Here is a 15080-nt window from a genome sequence, read left to right on the forward strand (position 1 = left end):
ATAACAGAAAAAGGAGGAAGCCTAGAACTTTAAAAAATGATCTATTTAGAGAACAGCACTGAACCTCGTAGATACTAAAACATTAACTAATGGGTGATATAGGACACAGGAATAGAGAGAACTAAATTCTACTTCTGAAGGAAACATGTGACCAGGACAGAAAGTCAAGGACTAGAAAACATGAATTAAAAGCAGATGAGGAAGAGAGAATGAAGAATAAAATACAGGAGGCTCAAAAAAGTGGTTCCCTAGGGATAGATGCAAGGTCCAGGGCCCTGAACTGCACAGAGGAGGTGCCTGCCCACTTCAGAGAGCATGCCAGTGGTGCACATCCAGGTAACAGCAAAGAAGTTCTAGAAAAACAAATAAAACACAGACAATGAGAGCAAAGTGAGCACATTCATAATCACAGAAGTGCAAACGAGGTATGGATTCCCAAATGGGACATGAAAATCACAAATTTACATATATTCTGGTTAAGGAGAAATGCTAAATAAAAACTGTGTGGAACAATGCCTGGTCAAGAAATGACAGGAGCTACAAATATGCACTAGGCAAAATAAACCCAGGGGCTATGATGAAATCCAACAAACAGAGAAATGATGGAATCATCTTTACAAATCAAATAACCCATTGATAATAGAATAAAATTTCAATCAATCAGAAAGAAATAGTAATTGTTATTATATGTATTATATCATTTCAATATTATGTGGCCTCAGAAAGAAAGAGAAGGAGAAGGAAGAGGAGGGAAAGTCATGTTATTTGCTTTAGCTACAAAGCTAAAGGCCTTACAGAAGCCACCTATAGATACAGATTGACTAGAGTGGGCATTCATCCTTAATTATGTTATGGACTCAGGCAGTTCAAGCTGCTGTAACAGCAAACCATTTGAGTTTGTTGTGGCTTAATGAACAAATATTTATTTTTCACATCTGTGGAGGACAGGAATTCCAAGACTTGTGCATGCCAGATTTGTCACCTGGTAGGTCCTCCTTCCAAGTTCATGATGGCAGACAGTCTTTTCACTGTGTTCTCTTCCTGCAGAGATGAAGCAAGCTCTCTCTGGGCTTTCAAAATGGCACTAATCCCACTTCTGAGAGATTTGCCCCCATGACCATATTTAATCCTAGTTAACATCCAAAGATCTCATGTTCTAACACCATCACTTTGGGGGAATATTTTCAACATAGGAATTTTGAGGGAAACAAGTATTCCATTCAAACAAGATGTTGCATTTGATTTAAGGATAATCATGGTTGAAGTTTTATCCCTAAAGACCCCTCTGCCACCTGCACAAGTTGAAACCCAAGAACAACCAGTATGTCCTAGCATTGGTTTTTGCCATTGAGGAGATCAACAGGAACCTCCATCTTTTACCCAACATATCTCTGGGATATGAATTTCATAGTGTTGTGCACAATCATCAGTTGACCATGAAGACCACCCTCATTTGGGTCACAGGGCTGGGAATGGCCATCCATAATTATACTTGTAGGAAAGAAAGCAAATCTGAGGCATTACTTACAGGAACAGCGTGGACATCTTCTGCCCAAGTTGGAACACTATTGGAGCTCTACAAATTTCCACAGGTGAGGGTGGTGGGAAGGGCTGAGACCATTTTCCATTGGCATCTTTCTCAGGGGACTATAGACAGTGAAAGTAGAAGACTAAGTGTATGCCTGTATCAAAGTGTTTCAAAGGATAAGGACTCAGAGTCTGATGGGGTATCCACATTTGTTTTCTTTGGAGTAGAGAGGAAAAAACAAGATCAAAGTGTTTCCCAGAATTGACACTAGTCAGTACCCTTGGAGGATATGGTTTTGGGAGGTGATTAGAAAAATAGAAAGCAATTTTTAAAGTTCCCACCATTTCAACCTATTGTAGAACACCTTTCAGTGCTGAGCGGGTGCCTAGTGCCAACCCTCTTCCTCACAAGACCTCCATGTTCTTCCTCCTCAGCTCACCTTTGGGCCTTTTGAACCCATCCTGAGTGACTCTGGCCGGTTTCCTTCTCTCTATCAGATGGCTCCCAAGGACACATCTCTGGCCCTTGGCATGGTGTCCTTGATGATTCATTTTAGCTGAAAATGGGTGGAGCTGGTGATCTCAGAAGACAAGAAAGGCATTTGATTTCTCTCAGGATGAGAGGAGAGATGGACAGGAATGGAGCCTGCATAGGCATTGTGATATGATCCCATTCAATGTGTCATTATCCCTAAAAAGGTCTTATGTGTATTATAACCAGTTAATGACTTCAACAGCAAATGTCATCATCATTTTGGTGATATGGACTCTGCCCTGGGCATGACTTTTGGAACATGGGACAATTTGGACACTTGGAAAATCTGGACCACTACCTCACATTTGGATGTAATGTCAAGTGAGAGCCTTTTCATCCCTGACTCATGCCATGGTGCTCTCCTCTTTTCTCACCACCATGGGGAGATTTCAGGTTTTGAGCATTATATCCAGACAGCTAATCCAACCAAATACCCAGAGGACACATACCTTGCAAGGTTGTGATGGATGCATTTTAACTGCTCAGTCTCAAAGTCTGACTGTAAAACATTGAGGAACTGTTCTTTCAAAGGCTCCTTGGCATGGTTTCCATGGCACCACTTTGACATGGCCATGAGTGACGGGAGTTACAATATATACAATGCTGTGTATGCCGTGGCCCACACCCTCCATGAGACGCTTCTTCAACAAAAGAATGTGCAACCAGTGAAGAGTGGGAAAGGACCCATGTTCTCCCCCTGACAGGTAATGTCTCCCATTGGGTGGTATGAACTTCACCAAGGTAGCATCCTGCCTTGAAGGATTCCACAGGACCTCAAACCATGCAGTGCAGGACCCTCTCCTCAAACACAAGCACTTCTGTACTGTTTTCACTGTCAGCGGTTAACATATGCCTAGGTGGTGATCAAGAACCTGATGTCAGTGGAAAGGGAGAAAGGAGCCAGGAATGAAGATCATCAGTGTGTAGGGAGAGAGCACCTCAGGATCCCACCCTTCCTCTGCTCTCAACAGGGGAAACCACTCCTTCCAGGAAGTCCTTAATTGACAAGCAGAGAACTAGCTCTTGAACTTTCTGAGGGATGCTGAGCACAATGGACGGTTTGTATGAGTCATCTCATGCAATTCTGCAGCCATGCTAGACACTGTGGCCTGACCTGAGTGACAGGTACTCTGAGAACAAGGAGAGGAAATGGGTGTCGAGGTTTATGTGGAGAGCTCGCCAAAGATTTATCATGTGTCCATGAATTTGGATATCTTCTCCTAAGGTTGATTCATGTTTTATAAGTTTATGATATATTCATTTTCCTTATGCTTTCATTTGCATCACTCCATTATGTGTCTATGAGAAACTTTTATTTCAAGAAAAGGATTAAAGTAAAGGCAGGTTTTCCCCTAATTCAGGTTTTCTGTTATAAACATCATCATAACTTGATGCTTCTCTTTCAGTTGCACCCCTTCCTGAAGAACATCAAATTTAACAGTCCTGCAGGAGACCCAGAGAGTGTGAATCAGAAAGGACAATTGGACACTGAGTATGACATTCTCAAACTTTGAATTTTCCAGAAGACCTTGGACTTAAGGTGAACGTAGGAACGTTTTCCCCATATTTACTACATGGTCAACAGCTGTCTGTGACTGAAGACAAGATATAGTGGGCCACAGGAAATAGACAGGTGTGTTGGACCTCATCAAAAATCTTTGCATTATGCATGAATAAACATGGTGCTGTGGTGGTGTTTGTGGCTCTGCAGAGCTTACTGAAAAATGAGCTTTGTCTATTTAACAACTCACTGGCATGCTTCCACCATTTTCTCAGTGATTTTCTGATGGGTGGGAAGCAAACAGGTGCATTCAACCATAGGTTTCTAAATGTTCATAAGTATCACATTTGCAGTGTAGTTGGCATCTGATCAATTAACTCTGTGTAGGTATATGTGAACTATGTTTATTAGTGCTACGATACTCTAAAACATTGTAGTTATTATGGAACTAGGTAAAAGTCCTGTTGCCAACACATATCTGATTTTCCTAGACTCCTCACGCAGTCTGCAGTGCCAGTTGTAGACCTGGACTCAGGAAGTCCCCCCAGGAGGGAAAGGCTGCCTATTGCTTTGGCAGCATCCCCCACCCAGAGGATGAGATTTCCAACCAGACAGGTGAGTGCATGCCTTAGGGAGAATGTCCTGAGATCTCCTGTACCCCACACCTATTCAAGGGAGTGGAAAGGTTCTGGGAGATAATAGCAGAGATAGAATTATTCCTTTCTTAGGTTGATAATTCAGTTATGCTAATCATTAATAGCACCCTCTGTAGTAGCACTCCTTGTGCCTTGAACTACACTCTTTGATTCCTTACTCTAGGCCCACTGCAGACAGTACTGTCTCAGGAAGTCCTTTGACCACCTAAAAGTAACCTCAGCTTCCTCTCCGTCTGGATGAAATTAACCAATTATAATTTATTTGTCTACTTTACATCTTCCTCAAACTACATGGAGATTTCCAACTAGCACTTTGAAGATATAGACCTATCCCTCCTTAATTTCCCTGTGCCCACCACTGTTCTTATGCAGAGCAGATGCTCAGGAAGGTTGCTTCTGAATGAGGAAAGTGCATTTTGTCAGTGTGTACCATGCTGTGGTGCATGCACGCCTTCAGGGGGCAGGCAGATTTCCTGTTCTCTAGTTTGCAATGAGTAGGAAAAATGACATATAAGAATGAGAATCCAACCTAGTGGATCAGTCTGCATAGAGACTCCCTGGATGAATTCAGTAGTGCCATCTACATGCTCTAGGAAGGTGCAGGGAACCTTTGAATGTGGTGGTATAATCAGTGTATCCGATGGCCAAATGGTGGTATTCATTCTTAGTAGAATTTCTAGGAATGGCTAAATCTTGGAAATTACCACTTCACGTACTGTTCAGAGAATCTAACCAAAAATGTTCAGTGTGATTTGTAAACAAAGAAGGTGGGTGTGGGTGTTCAGAGGTGATGTAAAAAGGGCTGGTAGACCATTAATTTTTGTTTGTTTCCATTTTGGTACTGGGGATTGCAACCAGGGCCTTGTGCATGCAAGGCATACACTCCATCAACTGAGCTATATACCCAGGCCTGGCAGACCAAAATTGAAGAGTTTTGTATACAATAGCTGTCATCTTGGAGTCACTCATGTTTGTGGTATTAAATCACCTCTAGAGTTGGGATTTTGTCATTTTCTTTTTTGGGATTGTTATGTAGTTTAGCTTCACAACATAGTAGTATAATTTCAATTTATTTAAAATATACTGAATCTAACAATATAGTCCAGCATACCATCAATTTTAGTAAAGGTTACTGGGAATACAGTAGTTTCCAGAGTATGTTCCCGGGGCACATATAAAGAACACAGCTGCAGCTGGGTGCACTGGTGCATAAATATAACCTCAGTGTCTCAGGAAGCTGTGTCAGAAGGACTGCAAGCTTGGGGCCAGCCTCAGCAACTTAGCAACTGTTGAGACTTCATCTCAGAAACAACAACAGAATCCCAACAAAACCAAGAAGAAGAACATCTCCCTCCAACTGCAACTCCTACATGCTTGAAGATTTTAAAATGCACGTCAAAGCCAACCCCATGGGTGATAAATATCATGACAGAAATACAAATGTCTCAAATTTAAAATGCTACCTCTTATGTCTGGTGGGTTTCACCTAAAGCTATTCTTACAAAGAAATATCCTGCAGGTATACAGATGATAGATAGGTAGCCAGATAGATAATATAGATAAGATTTATTACGCACATTTACATGGAAGAGTGAGTTTTATGTCCTCAGAGTACATTGCAAACTTAGAGAAAGGGCAGCAAACTAAACACTAAGAGAACAGAAGAGAGGAAATGATCAATTTAAGAAAATAAAAGACCAACAAATCCAAAGTCAATTTTAGCAAAAGAAAATTGACAAACCACTACTGAGACAGAAGAGAAAAATGCAAAAATTATTGACATTAAGACTGAAAGAGGGTTATCTATACAGAGCTACAAAAAATTGTTAATATGATGAAAATAAGTTCTAAGTAAGTTCATGTTAATACCTCTGAAATATTAGATAAAATGCAGAAATTACCAGACAAATAATAATTATTAAAAGGTCCCAAGACAAAATGAAAATTCTGAGTTGCCGATATTTGTTAAAGAAATCAAATCCATAGATTTAAAATTCCCCAAAATTTTAAGTTTGACCTGCAGAGTGACCAGTGTGTTTCAGCAGACTTTCAGAAGGACATGATACCTGTTTAGTCGGACTCCTCAGGGAACTGCAAGTCACAGATTTAACAAGATGCCAACGAGTCCAGGTAGAAGGGCTGTTATCAAAACAACATATTTTAGTGTATATGCTGCCAGAGCAAAGGAGTAGCAGGTAGGGGAGGACTGGGAATTAAGTGAGCACACTCTGATCTGTGTGCATCATGAGTTGTCACAGTGAACCAGGCCACTGTGTATCATTGAAATGCACTAATAAACACAAACTAACGAAACCCAATCACAACAAATGCGGAGGAGGACGTGGAGGAGAAGGAACTCTACACTTCTGGTGGGAATATAAATGAGTACAGCCTCCATGGGAAGCAGTATAGAGGTTCCACAAAAGAATAACAACAGAAATACCAAGAATCCAGGACTGAGTAGATAAAGTTAGTATGTTAGGTGGGAACTGCACACTGTGCTCTTGCCTGCTCACAATACCCATGATGTGGAGCCAGCCAAGGTGCCCATCAAGAGGATGGACTCAAATGCAGCACCCACCACCACATGGTCATCGCTCAACCAGAGAAAAGTCAAGTCCCATCATTTTCAGGGAAATGGATGGAATTGGAGGACAGAATCAAGCAAAATAAGCCAGACACAGAAAGACAAGTACCATGGGTTGACTCTTCTGTGTGGAAACTAAAAGAAGCCCTGTCCTAAGTGGGACAGAGGTTAACTACAGGAAAGGGTGCTGGGTGGGGGCTGGAAGATGAAATGAGTGGGTGGACGTCATCCACACCCCCCATGCTTCTTTGGAAACATCACAGGGAATCCCGTTAGTAAGTACGGTTAGAAAGTGATTGCAAAATAGATGTCCAATGTTGTTATTGGAGATGGGGTCCTGCCTAGAGTGAGGATGAACAATGCCTACCAGTGAACAGACATCGGAGACCTGGCTCGGAAGGCACAGATCTAATTTTACTCAGGTTTGTACACGACATATATAGGCACATTATCCAGTCAGGTTAAGACGCTTGTTAAAACACAACACAACCAACCTATAGGTAAGCTATACGTCATACAAATATAAACAATCCAAGTATCCCTACATGATTCTGACCAGCAACAAGTCTGAGACAAAGGACTGGGGGAAGGCAAGCTCCAGCACACAGCGTGAGGTGAGCAGCAGGGTGAGCTCACACCACAGCTTGCTGTGATGCCTGCTGAGCAAGGTTTCCCCTCAGCTCCTAGCTCAGCCTCAGTCACTGCAAAGGCCTCAATCCATGGCAAGTCTTCACCATTCCCTCAGTTTCTCTGTCAAGACTGGTTTATTTAGAACATTGCATCAGTGACTGCTGACAAATGAGCTTAAGGAATGTTCCCTACAGTCAAAGGCTGGGAAACATGGGAAAGTTCCATCTACTCCTCCTAATAGCTTGACTGCGGTCCCTGGACTGACAAGATCATGACAAGAGAAAGAATTTACATACAAAACTAAATGCAGCTGTATTTTATAAAGATTCTACATCATAATCCCAACTGGTTTATACAAAGAAAAGAGAGAGAGAGAGAGATTATGGTTTCAATACCTGCAAACATGATGAAACTCAACACTCATTCATCTCATGCAAACAAGGATACCTGCTGCCCATGGAGGAGGAGGCTTCTTCCACCTCTCCTGGGCCTTCACACAACACCAGAGCAGACACTGTGCAGAGGTGAGGCCCGGGGCGAGAGGATGCAGATCCACCACTGCAGGACTCCCTGACCATGGTAGCCCCTGCCCCAGGAGCACTGCCAGGCAAAGGAGTCAGAAGGACTGGGCCTGGGAATAAGTGATGGAGGCACATCGTCAGAGCACATCCCTGTGTGAATGTGAAACCCACACAACTCAGTGCCCTGGGAAAAGGCCAGTGGTGGCCCAATGCTGGGTTAGCATTCACAATTTTAATTTCTACTTAGAAGTCACATAGTTTTTGGAAAATGAATTTAAGGAGATAATGTTGAAAATACCTGAAAATTAAGTGGGATCCAGATATGAATTTGATGAAAACATGTGAAAGATTTCCACCCACAGATTTATAGATCATCTTTTGTAAAAGTAAAGTATATCTGAAATGATGGGGGTGGCAAAGCATTCTCATGACTGGGAAGACTCAAAAATGGAAAGGATGTTATCCAAATTAATGTGTGGGAGTTTCAAGATGGCGGCCTAGAGGGTGGCTGCATTTCATGTTGCTCCAGGACTCAGGATTCAAAAGAGGAGAAATTGAGAGACTTGGGACCAACTCAAAGCAGCCGGGTGAGTCTCTCCCATTGGGGAGGCGTCGCGGATGGGACGGTGGTCCCGGAACACAGGGATTTGTGAAGTAAAGCTGCCGGCGAGACGCCCCTCCCCCCGCTGGAGCAGTGAACTCGGACAACTGGGAGCGTGGTAAAGGAGGCCGCTCAGCACAGCGCTGGGACTCGGAGCAACCACTGGGGCTCCGGAGGCTGCCTAGGGGAGGAGCGGTGAAGAGAGCTGTGTGGACTCAGGACACCAGGGCCTGCCCTGAGGAGGAGGAGGAGTAGCGTGGCCGCTTGGATTCGGAGTGACTGCACCAGAGCTACAGGCAGTTGCCAGAGGAGAAGCCGCGCGGCAAGCTGTTTGGACCTAGAGCAACGCTTCTGAACACCAGACCTGCCCTGAGGACGAGGAGGAGGAGGAGCGCAGCCACTTGGATTCGGAGTGGCTATACCAGAGCTACAGGCGGTTGCCAGAGGAGGAGCTGCGTGGCGAGCTGTTTGGACTCAGACCACTTCTGAACACCAGGGCCTGCCCAGAGGAGTAGGAGGAGGAAGAGGAGGAGCACGGCGAGTCCTTTGGACTCGCAGTGACTGCATTAGCGCTCCAGGCGGCTGCTCAGAGGAGAAGGCGAGTGGTGAGTTGTTTGGACTTAAAGCGACCGCTCCTGAACACAGGGGGGCGGCCTGGAGGAAGAGCGTGGTGGGTCGCTTGGTCTCGAGTGGCCGCACCAGAGCTCTGGGCAGTTGCCCAGAGGACGCGTGCAGCAGGTCACGTGGATTCAGAGCCACTCAGAGTGACCGCTCCTAAACCACCCGGGGGGTTACCTGGAGGAGGAGGAGGAACAGGGAGGGTCATTTCAACTCGGAGTGATTGATTGCCCCGGGCTACGGGTGGTTGGTGGGAGGAGGCACGCAGTGAGTTCCTTGGACTCCCAGTGACCGCACTGGAATACTGGGCGGCTGTCTGGAGGAAGAGGCGTGTGGCGAGTCTCTGGGACTCAGAGCGATTGTACGGGACCCCAGGTGGCTGCTCAGAGGAGGGGCCGCATAGCCAGGCGATTAGGTGCAGAGCAGGGTCCCAGGATCTAGGAGGCTTCTTGGTGGAAGAGCCGCACAGAGACAGGCTTAGGGGCGGAGCGAAGGTTCCAGGCATGAGGGCAGATTCTCTGAGGAGGGGCAGCCTAAGGAGATTCATCTGCGAAGGGTGAGGCTCCCAGGCCCAGGAGGTAGGGCTGGACCCCTGGGAACTTTGCAGAGGAAGGCAGCCCAGCCCAGGCGGTATCTGTAAATTGAGGGGAACCTCTACGAGGGAACTGACCAGCGAGACCTCCCCACCGGGTGAGTCTTCCCTGCCAGGTGAGGTTTCCCCACAAGGACGGTAAAAGCAGAGACACAGGCCCAAACAGGCCTTGCCTCAGCCCGCAGCCTAGTTGCCCTTTGGATGACCATTGGTCAACAAGTGGAGGCACCTCTGCCCACTAGCAAGGAATATACCCCACCTGAAGTCCACCACTCCTAGAGAGGCAGATTCCTTGTGGAGCACCACATTATCAACCTCCTCCAAGACTTCAGCCTACTAAAGGCTAAGAGGGGATATATATAGAAATCTTCAGGGACATTGTAAGCCAATACAGGAAATCTGCAATATCTCAGCGGTCAACTGATACCTGAACAACATGAGAAAACAAGGAAAGAAAATGCTGAAAACAAATCTAGATGTTACATCAATAAAACCCAATGACAGCATGGCAGAAGAAATGACAGAAAAGGAGTTCAGATTGGACATAATTAAAATGATCAGGGAAGCAAACGATGAGATGAAAGAGCAAATGCAGGCATTGAATGATCGCACCAATCGATAGTTAAAAGAGCAAATACAGGAAGCAAAAGATCATTTCAATAAAGAGTTAGAGATATTGAAAAGAAACCAAACAGAAATCCTTGACATGAAAGAAACAATAAACCAAATTAAGAACTCCATAGAAAGCATATCCAGTAGGATAGAACACCTGGAAGACAGAACCTCAGACATTGAAGACAAAATATTTAACCTTGAAAACAAAGTTGAACAAACAGAGAAGATGGTAAGAAATCATGAACAGAATCTCCAAGAACTATGGGATATCATGAAAAGGCCAAATTTAAGAATTATTGGGATTGAGGAAGGCTTAGAGAAACAAACCAAAGGAATGAACAATCTATTCAATGAAATAATATCAGAAAATTTCCCAAACTGAAGAATGAAATGGAAAATCAAGTTCAAGAGGCTTATAGGACTCCAAATACACAAAATTACAACAGACCCACACCAAGGCACATTATAATGAAAATGCCTAACATACAAAATAAAGACAGAATTTTAAAGGCTGTGAGAGAAAAGAACCAAATTACATTCAAGGGGAAACCAATACAGATATCAGCAGATTTTTCAATCCAGACCCTAAAAGCTAGAAGGGCCTGGAACAACATTTTTCAAGCCCTGAAAGAAAATGGATGCCAACCAAGAATCTTATACCCAGCAAAACTTACCTTCAAATGTGATGATGAAATAAAATCCTTCCATGATAAACAAAAGCTAAAAGAATTTACAAAAAGAAAGGCAGCATTGCAGAACATTCTCAGCAAAATATTTCATGAGGAAGAGATGAAAAAAAAGAAGCAAATCAGCAAAGGGAGGAATTATCCTAAAGGAATTGTCAAATAAAGGAGGAGCCAAGTTGTGTCAAACAGATAAGCAAAATTTAAAAATGACCAAATGACTGGGAAACCAAATCATATCTCAATAATAACCCTGAATGTTAATGGCCCGAATTCATCAATCAAAAGACATAGACTGGTAGATTGGATTAAAAAGAAAAATCCAACAATATGCTGCCTGCAAGAGACTCATCTCATAGAAAGCGATACCCATAGACTAAAAGTGAAAGGATGGGGAAAAACATACCATGGCACATGGGACTCAGCAAAAAAGCTGGGTTATCCATCCCTCATTTCAGATAATGTGGACTTCAAGCCGAAGTTAGTCAGAAGGGATAAAGAAGGACATTACATATTGCATAATGGAAGCATAATCAGCAAGTATAACAATCATAAACTCTATGCCCCAACAGTGGCTCATCCATGTATGTCAACAATCCTTCTCAATTTCAGAAACCAAATACACCAAACACAAATAATACTAGGTGATTTTAACACGCCTCTCTCACCACTGGACAGATCGTCCAGACAAAAATTGAACAAAGAAACCATAGATCTCAATAACACAATCAATAATTTAGACTTAACGGACATTTACAGAATATCCATCCAACCAAGAGCGAATACACTTTCTTCTCAGCAGCACATGGATCCTTCTCTAAAATAGACCATATATTATGCCACAAAGCTAATGTTAGCAAATACAAGAAGATAGAGACACTACCTTGTATTCTATCAGATCATAATGGATTGAAGTTAGAAATAAATGAAAGAGTAAAACACAGAAACTCTTCCAACATCTGGAGATTAAACAATATGCTATTTATGAGGAATGGATAACAGAAGATATTAGCAAGGAAATTAAAAAATTCTTAGAGGAAATGAGAACAAAGAAACATCATATCAAAATCTCCGGGACACTATGAAGCAGTACTTAGAGGGAAATTTATTTCATGGGAGCGCATTTAATAAAAGAAGTAAAACTCAAAAATAAACGACCTAACACTACCATCTCAAGCCCTAGAAAAAGAAGAACAGACCAGCACCGAAAGTAGTAGAAGACAAGAAATAGTTAAACTCAGAGCTGAAATCAATGAAATTGAAACAAAAGAAACAATACAAAAAATTGACAAAATAAATAGTTGGTTCTTCGAAAAAATAAACAAAATTGAATGACCCTTTATAGCCACACTAACAAAGAGAAGACGAGAGAAAACCCGAAATCACTAAAATTCGGAATGAACAAGGAAATATCACAACAGACAGGATTGAAATACAAAACATAATTAGAAGCTATTTTGAAAATCTATACTCCAACAAAACAGAAAACCTCGAAGACATCAACAGGTTTCTAGAGACATATGAATTGCCTAAACTGAACGAGGAGGACATACACAATTTAAATAGACCAATTTCAAGTACTGAAATAGAAGAAGTCATCAAAAGCCTACCAGCAAAAAAAGTCCGGGACCAGATGGGTTCTCAGCCGAGTTCTACAAAACCTTTAAAGAAGAGCTCATTCCAATACTTCTCAAAGTATTCCATAAAATAGAAGAGGAGGGAACCCTCCCAAACTCATTCTATGAAGCCAATATCACACTGATACCTAAACCAGACAGAGACACATCAAGGAAAGAAAATTTCAGACCAATATCCTTAATGAACATCGATGCAAAAATTCTCAACAAAATTTTAGCAAATCGCATACAAAAACATATTAAAAAGATATCGCACCATGATCAAGTGGATTTCATCCCAGGGATGCAAGGTTGGTTCAACATCAGGAAATCAATAAATGTCATTCACCATATCAATAGACTTAAAGTCAAGAATCACATGATTATTTCAATAGATGCAGAAAAAGCATTTGATAAAATACAGCATCCCTTCATGCTCAAAACACTAGAAAAAATAGGGATAGTGGGAACATTCCTTAACATTGTAAAGGCCATTTATGCTAAGCCCATGGCTAATATCATTCTAAATAGCAAAAAACTGAAAGCATTCCCCCTAAAAACTGGAACAAGGCAGGGATGCCCTCTTTCACCACTTCTATTCAACATCGTTCTTGAGACTCTAGCCAGAGCAATTAGACAAAACCAAAGAAATTAAAGGGATACGAATTGGAAAAGAAGAACTCAAACTATCCCTGTTCGCTGATGACATGATTATATATTTAGAGGAACCTGGAAATTCCACCAGAAAACTCTTAGAACTCATAAGTGAATTCAGTAAAGTAGCAGGTTACAAGATCAATGCTCATAATCCAATGCATTTTTATACATAAGTGATGAATCTTCAGAAAGAGAAGTTAGGAAAACTACCCCATTCACAATAGCCTCGAAAAAAAATAAAATACTTGGGAATCAATCTCACAAAAAGAGGTGAAAGACCTCTACAATGAGAACTATACAACACTAAGAAAGAAATTAAAGAACACCTTAGAAGATGGAAAGATCTTCCATGTTCTTGGATAGGAAGAATTAATATTGTCAAAATGACCATACTACCTAAAGTGCTATACAAATTCAATGCAATTCCAATTAAAATCCCAATGACGTACCTTACAGAAATAGAGCAAGCAATTATGAAATTCATGCGGAAGAATAAGAAACCGAGAATAGCTAAAGCAATCCTTAGCAGGAAGAGTGAAACAGGGGGTATTGCAATACCAGATCGTCAACTCTACTACAAAGCAATTATAACAAAACAGCATGGTATTGGTACCAAAATAGAAAGGTAGATCAATGGTACAGAATAGAGAACACGGACACAAACCCAAATAAATACAATTTTCTCATACTAGACAAAGGTGCCAAAAATATGCAATGGAGAAAAGATAGCCTCTTCAACAAATGGTGCTGGGAGAATTGGAAATCCATATGCAACAGAATGAAACTAAACCCATATCTCTCACCATGCACGAAACTAAACTCAAAATGGATTAAGGACCTCAGAATCAGACCAGAGACCCTGCAGAGTATAGAAGAAAAAGTAGGTCCAGATCTTCAACATGTCGGCTTAGGACCAGACTTCCTTAACAGGACTCCATAGCACAAGAAATAAAAGAAAGAGTCAATAACTGGGACAGATTCAAACTAAAAAGCTTTCTCTCAGCAAAGGAAACTATCAGCAATGGGAAGAAAGAGCCTACAGAGTGGGAGAATATCTTTGCCAATCATACTTCAGATAGAGCACTAATCTCCAGAATCTATAAAGAACTCAAAAAACTCTACTCCAAGAATTCAAATAATCCAGTCGACAAATGGGCTAAGGAAATGAATAGACACTTCACAGAAGAAGATCTACAAGCAATCAACAAACATATGGAAAAATGTTCAACATCTCTAGTAATAAGAGAAATGCAAATCAAAACCACCCTAAGATTCCCATCTCACCCCAATTAGAATGGCGATTATCAAGAATACAAGCAACAACAGGTGTTGGCGAGGATGTGGGGAAAAGGTACACTCATACATTGCTGGTGGGATTGCAAATTAGTGCAGCCACTCTGGAAAGCAGTGTGGAGATTCCTTAGAAAACTTGGAATGGACCCTCCATTGACCCAGCTATCCCACCTCCTTGGCCTATACCCAAAGGACTTAAAATCAGCATACTACAGAGATAAAGCCACGTCATGTCATAGCTGCTCAATTCACAATAGCCAGACTGTGGACCAACCTAGATGCCCTTCCATTGATGAGTGGATAAAGAAACTGTGGTATATATATACAATGGAATATTACTCAGCCATAAAGAATGATAAAATTATGGCATTTGCAGGCAAATGGATGAAATTGGAGAATATCATGCTAAGTGAGATAAGCCAATCTCAAAAAGCCAAAGGACGAATGA

The sequence above is a fragment of the Sciurus vulgaris genome (genome assembly GCF_902686455.1).
Source record: "Sciurus vulgaris genome assembly, chromosome: 16".
NCBI classification, from domain to species: domain Eukaryota; kingdom Metazoa; phylum Chordata; class Mammalia; order Rodentia; family Sciuridae; genus Sciurus; species Sciurus vulgaris.